The sequence below is a fragment of the Oratosquilla oratoria genome, chromosome 43 (genome assembly GCF_046742065.1).
Source record: "Oratosquilla oratoria isolate Oo_2021 chromosome 43, ASM4674206v1, whole genome shotgun sequence".
Classification (NCBI taxonomy): domain Eukaryota; kingdom Metazoa; phylum Arthropoda; class Malacostraca; order Stomatopoda; family Squillidae; genus Oratosquilla; species Oratosquilla oratoria.
The window spans coordinates 29,502,840-29,524,016 of NC_134819.1; the positions used below are offsets into that span (position 1 = coordinate 29,502,840).

General features: G+C 43.2%; 1 long non-coding RNA gene across 1 annotated transcript; it reads right to left on the minus strand.

The window, feature by feature from the left end:
* Positions 1-15,132: 15,132 nt before the first annotated feature.
* Positions 15,133-20,678, minus strand: LOC143021805 (uncharacterized). The gene is made up of 2 exons (XR_012966007.1): positions 20,310-20,678; positions 15,133-15,682 (listed from the first exon to the last, which is right to left on the minus strand). It is a non-coding gene; the product is annotated as an uncharacterized LOC143021805 (long non-coding RNA).
* Between the last annotated feature and the right edge of the window lie 499 nt (positions 20,679-21,177).

Genomic DNA, 21,177 nt, shown 5'->3' on the forward strand with positions numbered 1-21,177 from the left:
CATATTGGTCACCTCCTCCGATTTACCCGCCATCTCACCCACAGGTTGAGGGCGGCCAGGGTTGCAGTGGAGTCCAATTTGACACCATTCAAGCCAACGATATTGATGCCAAAGACATGGATATCAATAACTAGATGTTCAGCCACTTGATTCACCAGCGTAACAAAACGATTGACAAGAACGAAATGCCACTCTTTGTAATCCTTCCCTCATCTAATAGGTAACGAAGGCTTCTTATGGTGTCACTCACTCATGGCAATAGCCACAAGAGAGGTGGGGTTGTGGTTAAAGGTCGACCGTTTTCATAATGAATATCTGAAAGGTCGAATATTAAAGTTCACACTGAAAATGAAAAGTTGTGAAGTTGTGAAAGTAGGTGTGTATGATCCAGGGAGTGAGGTGTCTTTGCTTCTTACTGCCCCGTCTTTCATTCTCCTATGGTTTCCAGAAACCAAATAGTATTAGTGAAGTCTTAACTGTCTGAACTATGAAAATCCATGTGAACAAGTTGTATAGACACGGTAAAGGAAACATGGACTGGAGGTGAAGCTTTTATTCCTGACGTTTCGTCTAACGACTTTCTCAAAGGAATGAGCATACTAGATACATACAGAGTTTATAAACACGCCATATGGCTCAAGGGGGTGTGCGAGCGTATAGCGCTGTGTTCTGATTGGCCCGCTGAGACAGCCAATCACGAAGCGCTATATTCGCTGAAGATTTGGCCCAGGTGAAGCTCTGTTAGACATGAGTAATAAATATCTAAATTACATACATTAGGTAGTATAGATTACAACCATTAGCCTTAACAATCTCTGCTAGCTAACAGAAAACCACTAAAAGTTATACACCAATGCTTAACTAACAACTGTTAGCTAGCAAACAGTTGTTTGTCAAGTACCGCTAAACAGCGCTGAAGTTAGCAGCTTATGAACATGTAAATGGACGTATTATCAAAAATTGCACACATAAAACAGTGTTATTAATGCAGTTGTTCAGAATTTATTAATAAAGTATCATGATAGCACATAGATATTGTATGTATGGGTTTTTAGAAGTACTTATTAACCAACGACAGATATTTTTGGACGAAGGCGCATTGTACAGGCGGCCGTGCCACAGACAAATCTCCCGACAGAAGACTCAACAATAATTTCAGAGGACATAGACATGGCAGAAGAAACACAGAAAAAGAAAAGGAAGCCAAACTGGTCACAAGAGGAAACACTCCTCTTGATCAACGTGATTATGGAGAAAAAATAATAATAAATGGGCGATTCAAGCCAAGTTTAAACCACAAGGATAAGAGGGAGGCATGACAAAGCACGTTGATGCTATGGTATTGTTTTCTGTTTACATATAAATGTTCATCGACACTTGGAGCCCCAATTCTAATGTTTGTGCCATCTATGGTACCCACAACACCGGGAAACCTACAGTTTTCCATGAACTCTGCTTGTTTTACTTGCACTTCTTGGCGAGTCAATAGGAATTTTACAAACTGAGTTACAATATCTGGTTCTGATAGTGCATCAATTGTTTGAGTAATGACACGGCTGATTGATGCTTGCGAGGTCCCAAATTCGTCACTGCTGCATTTTACCTGTGGCTAAATATCATAGGGTAATTGCCACCTTCGTCTCAGGACTCAGTGGTCGATTCCGTTCTGTTCGGGATTGAAGTTTGTCCCTCACTAAATCAGCCATTTTTATTATACCAGCACGGTTCATTCTGAAGCGTTTGATGAGTTCGTCATCATTGTACTCGTTAAATATGTCCGTCGCTGTCGATAAACTCGCAGTCATCTTTTTAGTTGTTGTTGCTCCGCCATCTTCTCTACTAACAGGAACTTGTTAAGAGCTTAATAGTCCTCCTCAGCACTTTTATCTTAACAGTACTTTTAAGGCCCTAACAAGTTTTCTGTATCACTGTTAGTGCTTAACAGCTAAATGTTAGCCTTAACAGGAATTTGTTACCCTTAACAGCTATTTGTTAGTGCTAACAAGTTTTGTGTATACGGCCCCAGGTTAAGAACAACTGCCATAATGGATGAATATCAATATGTGAAATGGCAAATGGGTAAAGACAAGCTAGCATTCAGAGGGCACATCTACCGACATCGACGGTATCGAAATAACAATCCTTATTTTCGGTGCGCAACACAATTTTCAATACCTCTGATGCCTCGGTATCAGTGTAAATTTAGCACACGATCACGCTGCGTTGACAAAGAGAGTGGAAACTGTAGGGACCAAGAATTTAAAAAAAAAATGAAAATGCTTAAACATTTTAATCATTCTACCTTCTGGAATAAACGCGTAATAATTCTAACAATTCCAATAATTTCAACTATCATTCTTTTGAATTACTATTTTTGTCCTGTCCCTCATTCGTTTTGTAATTCCTTTGATACAGTATATTCATTCCTTTGTGTCACTCCTGTGGAATGTCACGCCTCCTTCTCCACACACACACACACACACACACACACACACACACACACACACACACACACACACACACACACACACACACACACACACACACACACACACACACACACACACACACACACACACACACACACACACACACACACACACACACACACACACACACACACACACACACACACACACAAACACGGCCCGGTGGCGGATCGGTAGGGCACTGGCCTCACAAGCCAGAGAACCGGGGTTCGATTCCCCGGCCGGGCGGAGACAAGTTGGGTTTGTCTCCTTTCACGTGTAGCCCCTGTTCACCTAGCAGCGAGTAGGTACGGGACGTTAGTCAAGGAGTTGTGACCTTGCATTCCCGGTGTGTGGAGTGTGAGTGGTCTCAGACCTACCCAGAGATCCGCTAATAATGAGCTCTGAGCTCACTGCCGTAGGGTGGTGTCTGGCTGTCTTGAAAAGAGGCTGCAGCAGATCCGGGGTGAATACACACACACACACACACACACACACACACTCTCTCTCTCTCTCTCTCTCTCTCGGTGGCACGGTTGGTAGAGCGCTGAACTGGAAAGTAGAAGTGCTACCAGTACCCAGTTCGAATCCTGCCCAGGGCCGAAATTATTTCGGTATCGCTGTGCCTCGGGTCGTTACTCTGACTCTCGTGGGCGGGGAGTTGGGTGTGTGTGTGTGTGTGTGTGCAAGGTCATAGCATTACCCATAGATCGGACCTACGAGCTCTGAGCTCTCTTCCAGGAGGGAAATAGCTGTCGATCACGAGTCCAACACGTGATCCAAAGACCAAGTGAATACACACACACACACACACACACAATGAGATATGAAGACGGGACACTACGAACATAGCTCCCCTTCTCGTAAAATACAAGTAGATAAATACACACACACACAACTCGTGGCGCAGTTGGTAGAGTTCCCGGCTGCCACTACAAGGGTTCGGGTTCGAATCCCGCCCAGGGGTGAAATAATTTTAGTATCGTGCTGTGAGTCGTTACTCCAACTCTCGTGGGGGGGGGTGCGTGTAAGGTCACAGCATTACCCATACATCGGTCATATACGAGCTCTGAGCTCTCTTCCGGGAGGGAAATAGCTGTCGATCACGAGTCCAACACGTGTCCAAGACCATGGTGAATCACACACACACACACACACACACGCATACTAATTTTGTTTACCCCATGCTTTGCAGACTCTTCGTATCCCTTTTCTTTTTCTTTCCATTCGATTTGTCCAATTCCTTCTCTACGAGTATATTCTTTCATTTCGTTTGGCTCCGTCTCAATATGTCCCTTGCGACCAGACAAGATGGAAGTTCACTGAAGCCGTTTACCACACAATTCGAGGCGGGTTCCCTTCAATTATGCTTTCTTCTTTTGCTTTGTTGACTTTTAGTGTTCCATTTTCCATTTCTGCCATTTTGTTTCTCTTTGTCTTGGTAGGTTAATCCTCCTCTCCGACTATCCAAAAGATCCTTCCTTGCCTCTTACAGGCGCCTCTTTCTTAGGGTTCTCAACAAGCTACACTCTGAATCATGTGATCCATTTAAGTAATTTTTTATTATTTGTTTATCTATTTATTTATCTATTTATTCATATTTTGAGTACGCCTTAACAAAGAATATTGTGGGAAGAAAATTCATCAATTGGTATGTTTTGACAATCGTACGAAAATCGGTATATAAAATCTTACGTCAGGGTCAATCATGAAATATTTCTGTAGATCACAAAATGTATAGGAAAATAAGAATTCAGAATGAATTATTTTTTAAGTAATTCGTACATATTTCATCAGCGTAACAAAGGAAAAAGAAATAAAACACACATTGGATACAAGTAAAAACAATTTTATTTTCGAGTTTACAATGACCAGCAAGCCTTTGAGGGACACATCAGTTGCTCTGTCCTGAAGAAGAACTACAGAGACTTCGCTGACTTTAACCATCTCGCCACGTATGAGCAGCGGGCCCTGGAGACTTACTACTTCGTCACCGGTGGCGTCAGGTAGATTCGCTCGTGGCCCCTCTCCAGGGATTTCTTAAAGAAAAGAGTCGATCGACTGGTCTCTCTATCCTGTTAAGAGCTAACGAGGACCTAAGCCGACGGTGACACACAGGCTACAAGCAAGGGGCGTCGGTAGGTAACCTCCCACAGGTAGCTCTTCTCCACGAGTCTCTCTAGAGTCGAGAGCCACTCTCGCTCCTAGGAAAACTACGAGGACCTCACCTACGTTGACCACATACTCGAGTCTACTTCGGTCTTTGTGGGACCTACTACTCAGGTGAGCAGGGGCGTCGGCGGGTACCTCCCACTGGTAGTGTTTCTCTAGGCCTTCCTCTAGAATCAAGAGCCAGAAGTCGCTCCTCCTGAAGACGAACCACGAGGATCTCCCAGACTTTAACCATCCGGATCCGTTTGAGCATTGGTCTCTATCGGGCCCACTACTACGCAACGAGTGGCGCAAGAAAGCTCATCATCAACTATGGTACTTATCTTGAGTCCAGAGCAAGTGATGTGTCCTTCCAAAGTCGCTGGTTTGGTTCCTCGACTTCCTCTTCTTGGGCGCTGCCAGGTCCATCGCCGGCTCGGTCCGCGCAGTCTGGTCGTCGCGTTGCTCTGCTCCTGACAAAGCCTGGAGGGGAATGGAGCGCGGCGGCTCTTCGCGACTGAGAGGAGGACGTCTCAGATGAGTGGCTTTTCGGGAAAGAGTTGTACATGACCAGAGGATCCACCATGAATATCTTTCCGTTTGCTCAAACACTTGACTGATTATGATTTTGACATTCTTCGAGGGCGGCCAAGGTTGCCGTGGAGTCCAGTCTGACACCACTCAGGCAAACGGTATTGATGCCTGAGGACCAAAATTGAATACTGGGTGAAAAGGACCAAGGTTGGAGGGGTGCCACATCCACGCCCCTGGGCTCAGGCTGCTGATGTCTACTTTGCTGTGCCTTGTGTTCGACTCTCTCTCTGTGGGGCAAGTTTGGACAAAATTGGTCACCTTCGGATTTTCGGCTAAATTGATGGGGTAAATGCTTTGAAATTTTTTGGATTTTGGGTCATATTGGTCACCTGTTCCGATTTACCCGCCATCTCACCCACAGGTTGACGGCGGCCAGGGTTGCAGTGGAGTCCAATTTGACACTACTCAAGCCAACGATATTGATGCCAGAGACCCAAAAGTGAATACTGGGTGAAAAGGCCCAAATTTGGATGGGTGTCACCGCAATGCCTTTAGGCTAAGGCTGCTCATATGTCTAGGGGGGCTAGGATTGCTGTGGAGTCCAATTTGACACCACTCTGGCCAACGGTATGGGTGCCAGAGGCCCAAACTTGATTACTGGGTGAAAAGGCCCAAATTTGGAGGGGTGCCACCTCCACGCCCCTTGGCTCAGGCTACTCATGTCTACTTTGCTGTGCACTGTGTCCGACTCTGGCAAGTTTGGACCAAATCGGTCATCTTCGGATTTCCGGCTAAATTGATGGGGTTAATCCTTTGAAATGTTTTGGATTTTGGGTCATTCTGTTCACCTCCTCCGATTTATCCGCCATCTAACCCACAGATCAAGGGCGGCCAAGGTTGCCGTGGAGTCCAATCTGACATCACTCAGGCAAACGGTATTGATGCCTGAGGCCCAAAAGTGAATACTGGGTGAAAAGGCCCAAAGTTGGAGGGGTGCTGCTCATACCTACTTTGCTGTGCCTTGTGTCCGATTCTTTCTCTGTGGGGCAAGTTATGACAAAATCGGTCACCTTCGGATTTTCGGCTATATTGATGCTTTGAATTTTTTTGGATTTTGGGTCATATTGGTCACCTACTCCAATGTACCCGCCATCTGACCCACAGGTTGAGGGCGGCCAGGGTTGCAGTGGAGTCCAATTTGACACCACTCAAGCCAACGATATTGATGCCAGAGACCCAAAAGTGAATACTGGGTGAAAAGGCCGAAATTTGGATGGGTGTCACCGCAACGCCTTTAGGCTAAGGCTGCTCATGTCTACCTTGCTGTGCACTATGTCCGACTTCTCTCACTGTGGGGCAAGTTTGGACCAACTCGGTCACCATCGGATTTTCGGCAAAATTGATGGGGTTAATCCTTTGAAATTTTTAGATTTTGGGTCATATTGGTCACCTGCTCCGATTTACCCGCCATGTCACCCACAGGTCTAGGGGGGCCAGGGTTGCTGTGGAGTCCAATTTGACACCACTCAAGCCAATGGTATGGGTGCTATAGGCCCAAAAGTGAATACTGGGTGAAAAGGCCCAAATGTGGAGGGGTGCTACATCCACGCCCCTGGGCTCAGGCTGCTCATGTCTACTTTGCTGTGCACTGTGTCCGACTCTCTCTCTGTGGGGCAAGTTTGGACCAAATCGGTCATCTTCGGATTTTCGGCTAAATGTTTTGGATTTTGGGTCATTTTGTTGACCTCCTCCGATTTATCCGCCATCTGACACCACTCATGCAAACGGTATTGATGCCTAAGGCCCAAAAGTGAATACTGGGTTAAAAGGCCCAACTTTGTAGGGGTGCCACCTCCACGCCCCTGGGCTCAGGCTGCTCATGTCTACTTTGCTGTGCACTGTGTCCGACTCTCTCATTGTGGGGCAAGTTTGGACCAAATCGGTCATCTTCGGATTTTCGGCTAAATTGAATTTTTTTGGATTTTGGGTCATTTTGTTCACCTCCGAATTATCCGCTATCTAACTCACTAATCAAGGGCGGCCAAGGTTGCCCTTGTGTCCAATCTGACACCACTCGGGCAAACGGTATTGATGCCTGAGGCCCAAAAGTGAATACTGGGTGAAAAGGACCAAGGTTGGAGGGGTGCCACCGCCACGCCCTTTGGCTAAGGCTGTTCATGTCTACCATGCTTTGTACTTTGTCCGACTCTCTACCTGTGAGGCAAGTTTGGACGAAATCGGTCACCTTCGGATTTTGGGCTTAATTCATATGGTTTCTCTTTTGAGATGTTTTGGATTTTGGGTCATTTTGGTCACTTCTCCGCTTTACCCGCTATATCACCCACAGGTCGAGGGCGTCCAGGACTGCCGTGGAGACCAATTTGACACCACTCAGGGATCCGGTATGAGTGCCACAGGCCAAAAAGTAAATACTGGGTGAAAAGGCCCAGGTTTGGAGGGGTGCCACCGCCACACCCTTGAGCTAAAGCTGTTGATGTCTACCTTGATTTGTACTTTGTCCGACTCTCTACCTGTGAGGCAAGTTTGGACCAAATCGGTCAACATTAGATTTTGGGTAAAATTTGATATGGTTTCTCCTTTGAGATTTTTTGGATTTCGGGTCATTTTTGTCACCTGCTCCGATTTACCCACCATATCACCCACAGGTCGAGGGCGTCCAGGGCTGCCGTGGAGTCCAAGTTGACACCACTCAGGGATACGGTATGGGTGCCACAGGCCCAAAAGTGAATACTGGGTGAAAAGGCCCAAGTTTGGAGGGGTGCCACCTCCACGCCCTTGGGCTAAGGCTGTTGATGTCCACCTTGCTTTGTACTTTGTCCGACTCTCTACCTGTGAGGCAAGATTGGACCAAATCGGTCACATTTGGATTTAGGGCAAAATTCGTATGGTTTCTCCTTTGAGATTTTTTGGATTTTGTGTCATTTTGGTGACCTATTCCGATTCACCCGCCATATCACCCACAGGTCGAGGGCGTCCACGGCTGCCGTGGAGTCCAATTTGACACCACTCAGGGATACGGTATGGGCACCACAGGCCCAAAAGTGAATACTGGGTGAAAAGGCCCAAGTTTGGAGGGGGGGGGGGCACCGCCACGCCCTTGGGCTAAGGCTGTTCATGTCTACCTTGCTTTGTACTTTGTCCGACTCTCTACCTGAGCGCCAAGTTTGGACCAAATCGGTCACCTTCTGATTTTGGGCAAAATTCATATGGTTTCTCCTTTGAGATTTTTTGGATTTTGGGTCATATTGATCACCTGCTCCGATTTACTCGCCATATCACCCACAGGTCGAGGGCGTCCAGGGCTGCCGTGGAGTCCAATTTGACACCACTCAGGGATACGGTATGGGCGCCACAGGCCCAAAGGTGAATACTGGGTGAAATGGCCCAAGTTTGGAGGGGTGCCACCGCCAGGCCCTTGGGCTAAGGCAGTTCATATCTACCTTGTTTTGTACTTTGTTCGACTCTCTACATTTGAGGCATATTTGGACCAAATCGGTCACCTTCGGATTTTGGACATAATTCATATGGTTTCTCCGAGATTTTTTGGATTTTGGGTCATTTTGCTCACCTGCTCCGATTTACCCGCCATATCACCCACAGGTCGAGGGCGTCCACGGCTGCCGTGGAGTCCAATTTGACACCACTCGGGGATACGGTATGGGCGCCACAGGCCCAAAAGTGAATACTGGGTGAAAAGGCCCAAGTTTGGAGGGGTGCCACCGCTAAGGCTGTTCATGTCTACCTTGCTTTGCACTTTGTCCGACTCTCTACCTGTGAGGCACGTTTGGACCAAATCGGTCACCTTCGGATTTTGGGCAAAATTCATATGGTTTCTCCTTTGAGATTTTTTGGATATTGGGTCATATTGGTCACCTGCTCCGATTTACCCGCCATATCACCCACAGGTCGAGGGAGTCCACGGCTGCCGTAGAGTCCAATTTGACACCACTCAGGTGTACGGTATGGGTGCCACAGGACCAAAAGTGAGTACTGGGTGAGAAGGACAGAGTTTGGAGGGGTGCCACCGCTACGCCCTTGGGCTAAGGCTGTTGATGTCTACCTTGCTTTGTACTTTGTCGGACTCTCTACCTGAGAGGCAAGTTTGGACCAAATAGGTCACCTTCGGATTTTTTTGGGCAAAATTCATAGGTTTCTCCTTTGAGATTTTTTGGATGATGGGTCATTTTGGTCACCTGCTCAGATTTACCCGCCATATCACCCACAGGTCGAGGGCGTCCACGGCTGCCGTGGAGTCCAATTTGACACCACTCATGGATACGGTATGGGTGCCACAGACCCAAAAGTGAATACTGGGTGAAAAGGCCCAAGTATGGAGGGGTGCCACTGCCACGCCCTTGGGCTAAGGCTGTTGATGTCTACCTTGCTTTGTACTTTGTCCGACTCTCTACCTGTGAGGCAAGTTTGGACCAAATCGGTCACCTTCGGATTTTGGGCAAAAATTCATATGGATTCTCATTTGAGATTATTTGGATTTTTGGTCATGTTGGTCACCTGCTCCGATTTACCCGCCATATCACCCACAGGTCGAGGGCGTCCGTGGCTGCCGTGGAGTCCAATTTGACACCACTCAGGGATAGGGTATGGGTGCCACAGACCCAAAAGTGAATACTGGGTGAAAAGGCCCAAGTTTGGAGGGGTGCCACCGCCACGCCCTTGGGCTAAGGCTGTTGATGTCTACCTTGCTCTGTAGTTTGTCCGACTCTCTACCTGTGAGGAAAGTTTGAACCAAATCGGTCACCTTCGGATTTTGGGGAAAATCCATATTGTTTCTCCTTTGAGATTTTTTGGATTTTGGGTCATTATGGTCACCTGCTCCGATTTACCCGCCATATCACCCACAGGTCGAGGGCGTCCAGGGCTGCCGTGGAGTCCAATTTGACACTAATCAGGGATACGGTATGGCCGCCACAGGCCCAAAAGTGAGTACTGGGTGAAAAGGCACAAGTTTGGAGGGGTGCCACCGCCACGCCCTTGGGCTAAGGCTGTTCATGTCTACCTTGCTTTGTACTTTGTCCGACTCTCTACCTGTGATGCAAGTTTGGACCAAATCGGTGACCTTCGGATTTTGGGCAAAATTCGTATGCATTCTCCTTTGAGATTTTTTGGATATTGGGTCATATTGGTGACCTGCTCCGATTTACCCGCCATATCACCCACAGGTCGAGGGCGTCCAGGGCTGCCGTGGAGTCCAATTTGACACCACCCAGGGATACGGTATGGGTGCCACAGGCCCAAAAGTGAATACTGGGTGAAAAGGCCCAAGTTCGGAGGGGTGCCACCGCCAGGCCCTTGGGCTAAGGCTGTTCATAACTACCTTTCTTTGTACTTTGTCCGACTCTTTACCTCTGAGGCAAGTTTGGACCAAATCGGTGACCTTCGGATTTTTAGATTTTTTGGATTTTGAGTCATGTTGGTGACCTGCTCAGATTTAACCGACATATCACGCACAGGTCGAGGGCGTCCATGGGTGCCGTGGAGTCCAATTTGACACCACTCAGGGATACGGTATGGGTGCCACAGGCCCAGACGTGAATGCTGGGTGAGTGGCCCAAGTTTGGAGGAGTGCCACCGCCACGCCCTTGGGTTAAGGCTGTTCATGTCTACCTTGCTTTGTACTTTGTGCGACTCTCTACCTGTGAGACAAGTTTGGACTAAATCGGTCACCTTCTGATTTTGGGCAAAATTCGTATGGTTTCTCCTTTGAGATTTTTTGGATTTTGGGTCATATTGGTCACCTGCTCAGATTTACCCGCCATATCACCCACAGGTCGAGGGCGTCCACGGCTGCCGTGGAGTCCAATTTGACACCACTCAGGGATAGGGTATGGGTGCCACAGGCCCATAAGTGAATACTGGGTGAAAAGGCCCATGTTTGGAGGGGTGCCACTGCCACGCCCTTGGGCTAAGGCTGTTCATACCTACCTTCTTTTGTACTTTGTCCGACTCTTTACCGGTGAGGCAAGTTTGGACCAAATCGGTCACCTTTGGATTTTGGGCAAAATTCGTATGGTTTCTCCTTTGAGATTTTTTTTATTTTTGGTCATATTGGTCACCTGCTCAGATTTACCCACCATATCACCCACAGGTCGAGGGCGTCCATGGCTGCCGTGGAGTCCAATTTGACACATCTCAGGGATACGGTATGGGTGCCACAGGCCCAAAAGTGAATACTGGGTGAAAAGGCCCAAGTTTGGAGGGGTGCCACCGCCTAGCCCTTGGGCTAAGGCTGTTCATTTCTACTTTGCTTTGTACTTTGTTCGACTCTCTACCTGTGCGGCAAGTTTAGACCAAATCAGTCACTTTCGGATTTTGGGCAAAATTCGTATGGTTTCTGCTTTGAGATCTTTTTAATTTTGGGTCATATTGGTCACCTGCTCAGATTTACCCGCCATATCGCCCACAGGTCGAGGGCGTCCACGGGTGCCGTGGAGTCCAATTTGACACCACTCAGGGATACGGTATGGGTGCCACAGACCCAAAAGTGAATTCTGGGTGAAAAGGCCCAAGTTTGGAGGAGTGCCACCGCCACGCGCCTGGGCTAAGGCTGTTCATGACTACCTTGCTTTGTACTTTGTCCGACTCTCTACCTGTGAGGCAAGTTTGGACCAAATCGGTCACCTTCGGATTTTGGATTTTGGGTCATTTTTGTAACCTGCTCAGATTTTCCCGCCATATCACCCACAGGTAGAGAGCATCCACGTGTGCCGTGGAACCCAATTTGACACCACTCAGGGATATGGTATAGGTGCCACAGGCCCATAAGTGTATACTGGATGAAAAGGCCAAAGTTTGGAGGAGTGCCACCACAACGCCCTTGGGTTAAGGCTGTTCATGTCTACCTTGCTTTGTACTTTGTTCGACTCTCTACCTGTGAGGCACGTTTGGAACAAATCGGTCACCTTCGGATTTTGGGCAAAATTCGTATGGTTTCTCCTTTGAGATTTTTTGGATTTTGGGTCATTATGGTCACCTGCTCCGATTTACCCGCCATATCACCCACAGGTCAAGGGCGTCCAGGGGTGCCGTAGAGTCCAATTTGACACCACTCAGGGATAGGGTATGGGTGCCACAGGCCCAAAAGTGAATACTGGGTGAAAAGGCCCAAGTTTGGAGGAGTGCCACCGCCACGCCCTTGAGCTAAGGCTGTTCATGTCTACCTTCCTTTGTACTTTGTCTGACTCTCTACCTGTGAGGCAAGTTTGGACCAAATCGGTGACCTTCGGATTTTTGGCAAAATTCGTATGGTTTCTCCTTTGAGATTTTTTGGTCGTGGTGGCTTGAGTATGCATTTTTAACCCCAAAAAATATTATCCAATATAGCACCATATGTTAGTGTTTCTACCTGTTTTATGGTTGGTGATGGCATGTACAAAGGGTCAGTTTAGGTATAAAAGAACAACAGGAGACCATAAGGCCTACACTGGGCAGTTCTATGTCCATTACCACCTATCATCCCCATCCATAAAGCTATCTAACCTCTTAAAACAACCAAGTTTCAGCACTCTTTACAAGGTTACTAACTCTTTTCCATTTGTTGCCCACTATTGGTAAACCATTTCTTACCAATTTCCTTCTTAGATCTGAATTTATCCAATTTAAATCCATAACTGTGAGTCCTGCCCTGTTAATATGATGACCTTGTCTACATTACCCTTGTTAAAGCCCTTGATCCATTTGAACACCTCTATTAGAGCACCCTGCACCCTATGTCTTCCCAGAGTGTGTAGATTAAGGTGTCTAAGCCAGTTCTCATAAGGTAAATTCCTGAGCCCATTTTGATCATTTTCTGTATTGATTCTAGTAAATATCCATTCTATAGGATGGAGACCAAGGATGGGTCAAACTAATGCCAAATAGTTTGATACCTTTGCACTTTTATTTGTAACCATCCTAGCAGTGAATCCTAATGCTTTGTTAGCTCTATTCCTGGTGCTAATGTACTGTTTCCAGGATTTAAGGTCAGGACTCTCTAGCACTCCCAAATATCTCATTCATTTTTCTCTAAAAAGGTGTTATCTAAGTTATATCTGCTTTCTGGGTTGTGTAAACACACTTTTAACACACTGCACTTTAAGATATTGAAGTTCATTTGCCATTTCACCAACCATACAAACAATTTATTAATGTCTTCTTGCAGTATCTTGGCGTTTTCTCCTGACCTATTTTGGCATCTTATTTTAGTGTTGCTTATAAATTTACTAACATCACTACTAATCCCATTATCCAAGTCCTTTATATACACATGAACAGTAAGGGACCCAAAACCGAGCCCTGGGGAACTCAATTAATAACACTCCTCCATTTGGATTTTACGCTGTTAATAGTGACCTACTGTTTTCTACCACTGATCCATGCTTTAAACCAGTGGTTCTTAACCTTTTTCACTGCCTGTACCCCTTGACATCTCAAAAATAAAATTCCCATACCCCCACCCAATTTAAATACAATGCAAACATATAAAAAGGATAGTGATACGAACCTTGCTTTGCTTTCTCATGGTAAATGTACAGTACCATTGCACTGGCTATCTTGTCATGTACCCCCTCAGGGTTCAAGGTTTCATATCCCTTCAGGGTACAGGTACCCCAGGTTAAGAACTACTGCTCTAAACTATTCAAACACTTTTCCTCCAATGCCATGGGCTTTGACTTTATTTAGGAGCCTCTGATGGAACACAATTGTTTTGCTAAAGTCAAGGTAAATAACGTCATAACTGTCATGGTTAACTGACACCTTGTAGACATTAGTGTAAAGAAATAGCTGATTAGTTACATTTGACCTACCCTTGATGAACCCTTCATATAATCGCCTCTTAGGATCCATTCTCAAATACTGTATCTAATATCAATTTTTTCATTACACTATTTAATCTCCCAAGGCATTTACTTGCTTCTCTCAATCTACATTCTACCTCTACCTCTACTCTCACACCACATATGCCCCCAAGTGTCTAAAGTTGTCCATTTCCTCCAGCCTCTTTTTTTTTTTTTTACCATCTCCAGTCCCCTTCCCATTACTCAAGTTGTATTTATTTGCATTTACCTCCCACACCACCCCATCCATGTACACATTGAACAGTCATGGCAACAGGACACATCCCTAGCAAGGTCCCACCTTTACCTCAAACCACTCAATCTTTCCACTTCTAATTCTAATACAGGCTCTTCTACTATCATAAAAACTCTTGACTGCTCTTAACAGCTTTCCTCCTAACCTATATGTCTGCAAAAAAAACCTATGTAAATACTGTGATAAAATATTTATTAAATGCCACACTCGTTATTTTCCCTGAATCTATCAAAACATCTTTATCGGCTTTAATTGGGCCTAACATTTACTTATCTTTTGCATTGTAGAGATGATAGAAGACCTATGTAAATACTGTGATAAAATATTTATTAAATGCCACACTCATTATTTTCCCCTTTATGCAGAGGAAATGTTACCAGACTACCAAAATGCCAGACAGCACTACATCCAACCTACGGAATATAACATTGTTTTTGGCTTCCAGCAGCTCATTGCTAACATGGCAAGTGTCAGCCACATTTCTGCCCTTCAACTTTATTTGCAGAGAGTAGAGGCTTATTTATCGGTGGATCAGCAACCATCACCCATACACCAGCCAGAGGATACTGGCCTCTTGTATGGTCAACCACATGCAACTGCTAAAAGTACTTGGCCCATCGTTACCCATCAATTGTTCAGACTTTGATCACTTGGATCTCATATTTGGAGCAGAATTTCTCCAGGTCTCAGTATTAAGTAGGTCTGAGGTCATTCACACTGATATCTCATCCAAGGTCTTCAACAATTCATTTGACATACTTCATTTTATCCCTCCTCAACAGAGTTCTAGCCCACCATTGCAGAGTTCTGGATAGGTGTAATACCATGTACAGTGTACAACTTAAGACCAAGGATAATGAAAATCCAATTCACCAAAAGAAGTTCAGATGTTTAAATGTGATTTCAGTAGAATTAAATAAAAGACACTGAACAAAATCACTATTATTTTGCTAATTGCTATCATTCATTTATATCAAGTATAACAATGCCAACAGGCTAAAAATTAAAATAAAATCACCAAGTCACATATTTCACTGAGAACTTAAGCTTCCTGTTATATATTCACACAAAAAAATTAAACAAATCTTTTGCATTTACACCAATAATGCATGCTTTCAAAGAAATATTTGGTCATATTCCCAAACAGCATAATACAAGCTATTTTTTTTTTTTTTTGACAACACTCATATATCAGTTGCTGCCATGTTATTTTCCTTTTCCAATGATTATGTAACAACTATTTACCTGTTGATTGATATGTGTCTAACCTGCTGATCTCCGAGAGGGAGAGCATTCAAGTCATTCATGTTAGTGGAGATGAACTGGGAAGAGACGACGTGATTTTTAGTGATGTCATAATGTAACACTCCAGCAGCTGACACCACACACCACAGAACTAGTAGTCACATCTGCATTCTCTGCGATTGAAAAAATAAGAGAAATCATATGACACAATGAAACTGTTTTAACTACTAATGAAATATTCTATTTGTCGATGGTAATAAAGTTTTAACACTTTTTTTAGCGCCATCATTAGAATACTGTACAGTTTTTACGGTCCACTCAACACACATGGGTAAAATGGGTGATCATGGCATTTAATTGCCCGTGGTACTTGCGCATGCGCAAACACACTGAACTACCACAAAATCGTTCGAAGAACTCTTTTTTCATTTTTTTTTTTTTCTCTTTTGTAATTTCATCACCAAATAATAGGTTTAGGGGCCCTAAAAGAGATACTTCTACAGGCGATTCTTTCAATATTCCTTAAAAGTAATATTACATGTCAAACATTTAGTGAATATATTCAACCCAATGCGTACTTCATATTGGATATGTTTGATATCGTACCTTAAAAAAGACATTGCAGATAGACATTGTATATATTCTTATACAAATGATGAAATTCATCATTTGTATAAGAAAACATGCAATGTATATCTGCAATGTAGGTACGGGCACAAAATAAAAATAAAAATTAACCCTTAAATTATTGTTGCATATTCTTTCAATATTCAATATGTTGCGATTCTTTCAATATTCCTTAAAAGTAATATTACATGTCAAACATTTGGTGAATATATTTAACCCTATGCGTACTTCATATTGGATATGTTTGATATCGTACCTTAAAAAAGACATTGCAATTTTCTTATACAAATGATGAAATTCATCATTTGTATAAGAAAATATGCAATGTCTATCTGCAATGAATATAGATTACACTCCTACAAGCAAAGGAATGGAAACAATTATTTGTAATATTGCACATATAACCAATTTGTAAATGAAAAGATTGGTACATGAACCTAAAGGTTAATGTGATTATATGAAAAGACAATCCGGTTATTTCAAGCCCAAAGGTAATTCACTATTTAAATACAAAGTTAAAATAAAAGTTCTGAGCTGTGTATGTGAGCAGTTAACCTGAATATCTCCATATGGTCAGGATACACAGAAGAAAAAGAAAATTATTTTGGATATTTTAAAATAAATAAATTCACATAAACATCATTGTAAGAAACATATTTCCAGAGGCTACAGGAAAGAAAATAACACAGATTTCACACACGAGATAAGGTATAAATAGAACGTGAAACACTGAATGTTAAATCCTAACAGAGCAAAAGGTACAGTTAGGAAACGGGCTAATGTAAGTTACATGAGTAGCATGATAGTAAATGATCTCATCATGTTTACTAAAGATTACCTAAAATCCTACATTGCACACATACCAACGCATATACATACATAAATATATACGAGTACATATACATGCGTACACACACAATATATATATATATATATATATATATATATATATATATATATATATATATATATATATATATATATAAACTCACCATCCCACTTCCACGAAATGGGAAGTGAAAAACCCCTGGGAGGTCAAAGCCCTGTCAGTTGTGGCAAGCCTGATTTTTTTTTTTTTTTTTTGGGGGGGGGAGTGGATATTTACGTTTATAGCGGAGATTTGTTAAAATGTGCAATGAAAGGAAAATTGTGACAATGAACGCAGTAATGAAAAAGAGCTACTAGAATAAGTATACGTGGGGCAGAGTGGTAGGTATGAGTTAATGAACTATAAAACGGTGCCCAAAATGAGGATTGGAAGAATTCTGGATTAACGTATTCAAAGGAGAGTGCATCGGATTGTTAGAAGGGAAATTGGAAGTAGAGGTTATGTAGAAGGGTCAGAAAAGTTAGGTGGGCAGAGAAGTGGGAAAGGTATACAAACTAGATAAGGGAGGAAACGAGAGGAGAAAAAAAAAATAGAACATAAGAATAAAGGAGACTGTAAGAGACCATAAGGCCTACAATACGCAGCTCCGTATCCATCACCACCTGTCATCCCCATCCATAAAGTTGTCTAATCGTTTTTTTTTTAAACAACTGATAGTTTCAGCGCTTACTACATGGTTACTAAGTTTATTCCATTCATCGACCACCCTATTAGTAAACCAATTCTTGCCTATTTCCAAGCAAAGCTGAGAAAAATACAGTATTTAGTGAAAGATCAAGAAAGAACAGGAGTAGAAGAACAGTGGGTATGCTGTAAGGAGGAAGTGCTAAAGCTCGCAAAGACGGTACGTGGAATGAGGAGGAGGTGAGGGAATAGAAGGAGAGGGTAGAGGCAATGAATTGAGGAATGAAAAGGTGATGGCAGTGTTGATAAAGAAAGAAGCACATAGATATAGGTTGCAGTGTTGCCACTGTGATCTGTGCCAGTTCCCACAAATGAGCGAGATTTTTTCCACAAAATTCCCACAAGGAAATCTGGAATTCCACTTTTTTCCCACAAAAAGAAGTAATGATTATACAGACGCAAATAAGTTCATTGTAACATATAATTTGCTCACAAAACATCCCATGTGAGCAAATTTCTCGGACACAAATGTGTGGAAAATTCCCACAAAATGGCGTTGGTGATAGGTTGTGAAGAAGAAATGAGGAAGCATATGAGAAGTACAACATAAATAGAGTAGAAGCAAAACGAGATGTGAGGGAGGAAAGAGGAGGTATAATGTAGGACAGTCGTTTGACGGAGAAGATTAAAAAGAATGAATAGATGTTTTAGAGTAGTGGTTCTTAACCTTTTTCACTGCCCTTAGTACCCATTGGCATCTCTAAAAAACATCCCGTACCCCCATCCAATTTAAATACAATGCAAACATATGAAAAGGATTTGTGATATAAACCTTGCTTTGCTTTCTCATTGTAAATATACAGTGTCATTGCACTGGGGCTATCTTGTCTCGTACCCCTTCGGGGTACAGGTACCCCAGGTTAAGAACCACTGTTTTAAAGGGAAATGAAATGTATGAAGGGAGAGGTTGTCTGGCAGAGAAAAGGTCAAGGGTGGAGATGGAAAGGTACAAATGAAAGGGAAGGCGGTACGGGAAATATGGAGAAAGTATTTAAGAGATTTGTTTAATAAAGAGATGGGTAAAGAGAGGCAGTAGGAGATGCCAGGAAAAGGACTTTTTTGGGAGAGGAAAATAATGGGCCACAAAGGAATATTGATTAAGGTGGGTATTGTTATAACACTTGTGTTAGATGGTTGCTATGTGGAGTGGTGTAGTGGACACCCACACTTTGTATTCCCGTCGTTTCTTTATTTCTGCCGATTAAGATCTATGCAGGTAACGAGGCCGGTCACGGCGTCTTTTGCTCCACAAAGAGCAAGCAAGGCGTTGCTGCTCCACAAAGAGTAATTGCCACCTCTCTTCCCCGTCTGATTTCGAAACATAATCGCAGTTTGCACAATAAAGTGAGCGAACACAACCAGTGTTTTTGTCAGCCTCACACCCGTTTGTGCTACTCTATTTAATTTGTACTATTCATATTCGTATCTGACCTGTTTGAGGTCGACTGATTCTAAACCTCCTTGACAATCCCTCCTCACTTTCCTCCAACGGTACTATCTCAACTTCTGACATCACAGATGCATGAACTAGCTGGTTAACAACCTTGTTAAGTCACATGCACACACACACGCACGCACATAGATACCTCCACACACCTACACGACATTGACAAATGTATAGAGAACACGGGCGCATATAACTACATAGCAGTGGCGGATTAAGGCTCTTGTGGCCCTAAGGCAAATTTCAAGATTTTTTAAAATATGGCCTGAAATAATGATAACATTTATATCATTGTACAATAACAACTATCCATTAGTAAACATTTATTTCTAAACAAAACCTTATCAATTTTACATATGTTAAGGTAAGGTACTACTACATACATGTGTTCTTGTATACATTATTAAATTTTCACTTTTCTTGCGTTGACAGTAGCAAACTCATCAAACCACTTCAGTACGGAGTACGGACTTAAATCTCGCGGGCAGCAGCCAATGCCAGCCGTACGACGTGTCGTAATAATACTCGCATCATAAAATATAGTCACCGCTTATATCGATCGTTCTCTCTTTCACCCGCGAATTTTGAAAACCACAGAGAATGGGATTCAGGGCACATTTGAGAGAATGTAAAAACACAGGGGCGACTACAATAAATATAATCAAGACGCCGATATGGCAGCGTCGCGAATCCACTTGCTCCTCATGACGCCTACGTGTGCGGCACCGTATGGAAGGGGTTGTCAATTTCGGATAGCAAATCTCTTACAATACACAGAAGTGCCAACACACCAAGGCGGTGCTGACTCATTGTGGATCGCTTTACAAACCAATATTAACTACACCCGGCCGGGGAATCGAACCCCTGATCTCTAGCTCGCGGGGCCAGCGCGTTAAAAATCTGCCACCGAACAATCATACGTACACGGGCGTGCATGTGCGTCTTTCTGAGTGTATGTCAAGATGTACAACAAAGTAATTGAATGTAAATGAATGTCCCGAGGGAATGTCACCAAATCGAGCAGATTGAAAACCTTGATTGTATAGTAGTACTTGAGCTAGCATCTTTGATTTTCAAATGTTACGTTTCGAGGAGTTTACTCTTATCATCAGATCTTTTAAACACAAGAAGTAATATAAAACACACAGGTTCTTACCTCTAAGCAGGAGATCTGGCGAATGATGATTAAAACTCAGTGAACCCAACATTATACATAGTACATACAGTACATAGTCTACAGACAGACTAATAAACTGGTTCTTGGTCGTTAAAAATAAAAAAAGATCCTTAAAACTCTTATTTTATATGTAACTAAATATACTGTGTCTAAACAAATGAGAAAACGTTAATAGAACAGCGAGGGACAATTCTGTAAACAAAAATATGAATCACTTGACAAAAACGTCTCAAGTAAAACCTCGAAGCCTGAATGAATGATCTACTAGATCATTCATTCAGTGAAAAGTTTCTATCTAGATCAGATCTAGGTAGAAAGAAACTTTAAACTGATTTACATATGATGGAACATAACGAGAAAAATGAGAAAATATTTATAGAACAATGAGGAACACTACTACAACAAAAATAGGAGAACAAATTTCCGATGAATTATGTCAACATTTATTTTGATCAAACTGTAATAAATACACTAAATACAACTCTCTCCTTTGTTGTACATCAACAACAAACTTATTGAATTGAATGAACTGAATTGAATTTCCGATTAATCGTTTGGCAAAAATATGTGTCGAACAAAAACTCGAAGCAAAAATGAACTATTCGAGTAGAAATAAACCTCTCAGCACTGAGTCACTCACGATGGGCCATAACCGTTCACGGTTTTCTGAGAGTTTCTGCCACCAACAGTACACACGGAGAAGGACATACATGTAGAATATGTAAACAACGTCAAAAGAAATGTCTGTTGTTCTGATGATTACGAAACTTAAGAATTTTATTGTTTTACAGCCAAAGCACTTCAAACATAGTAAACAACTTCAGACCTTTCACAACGTGGCTAATTA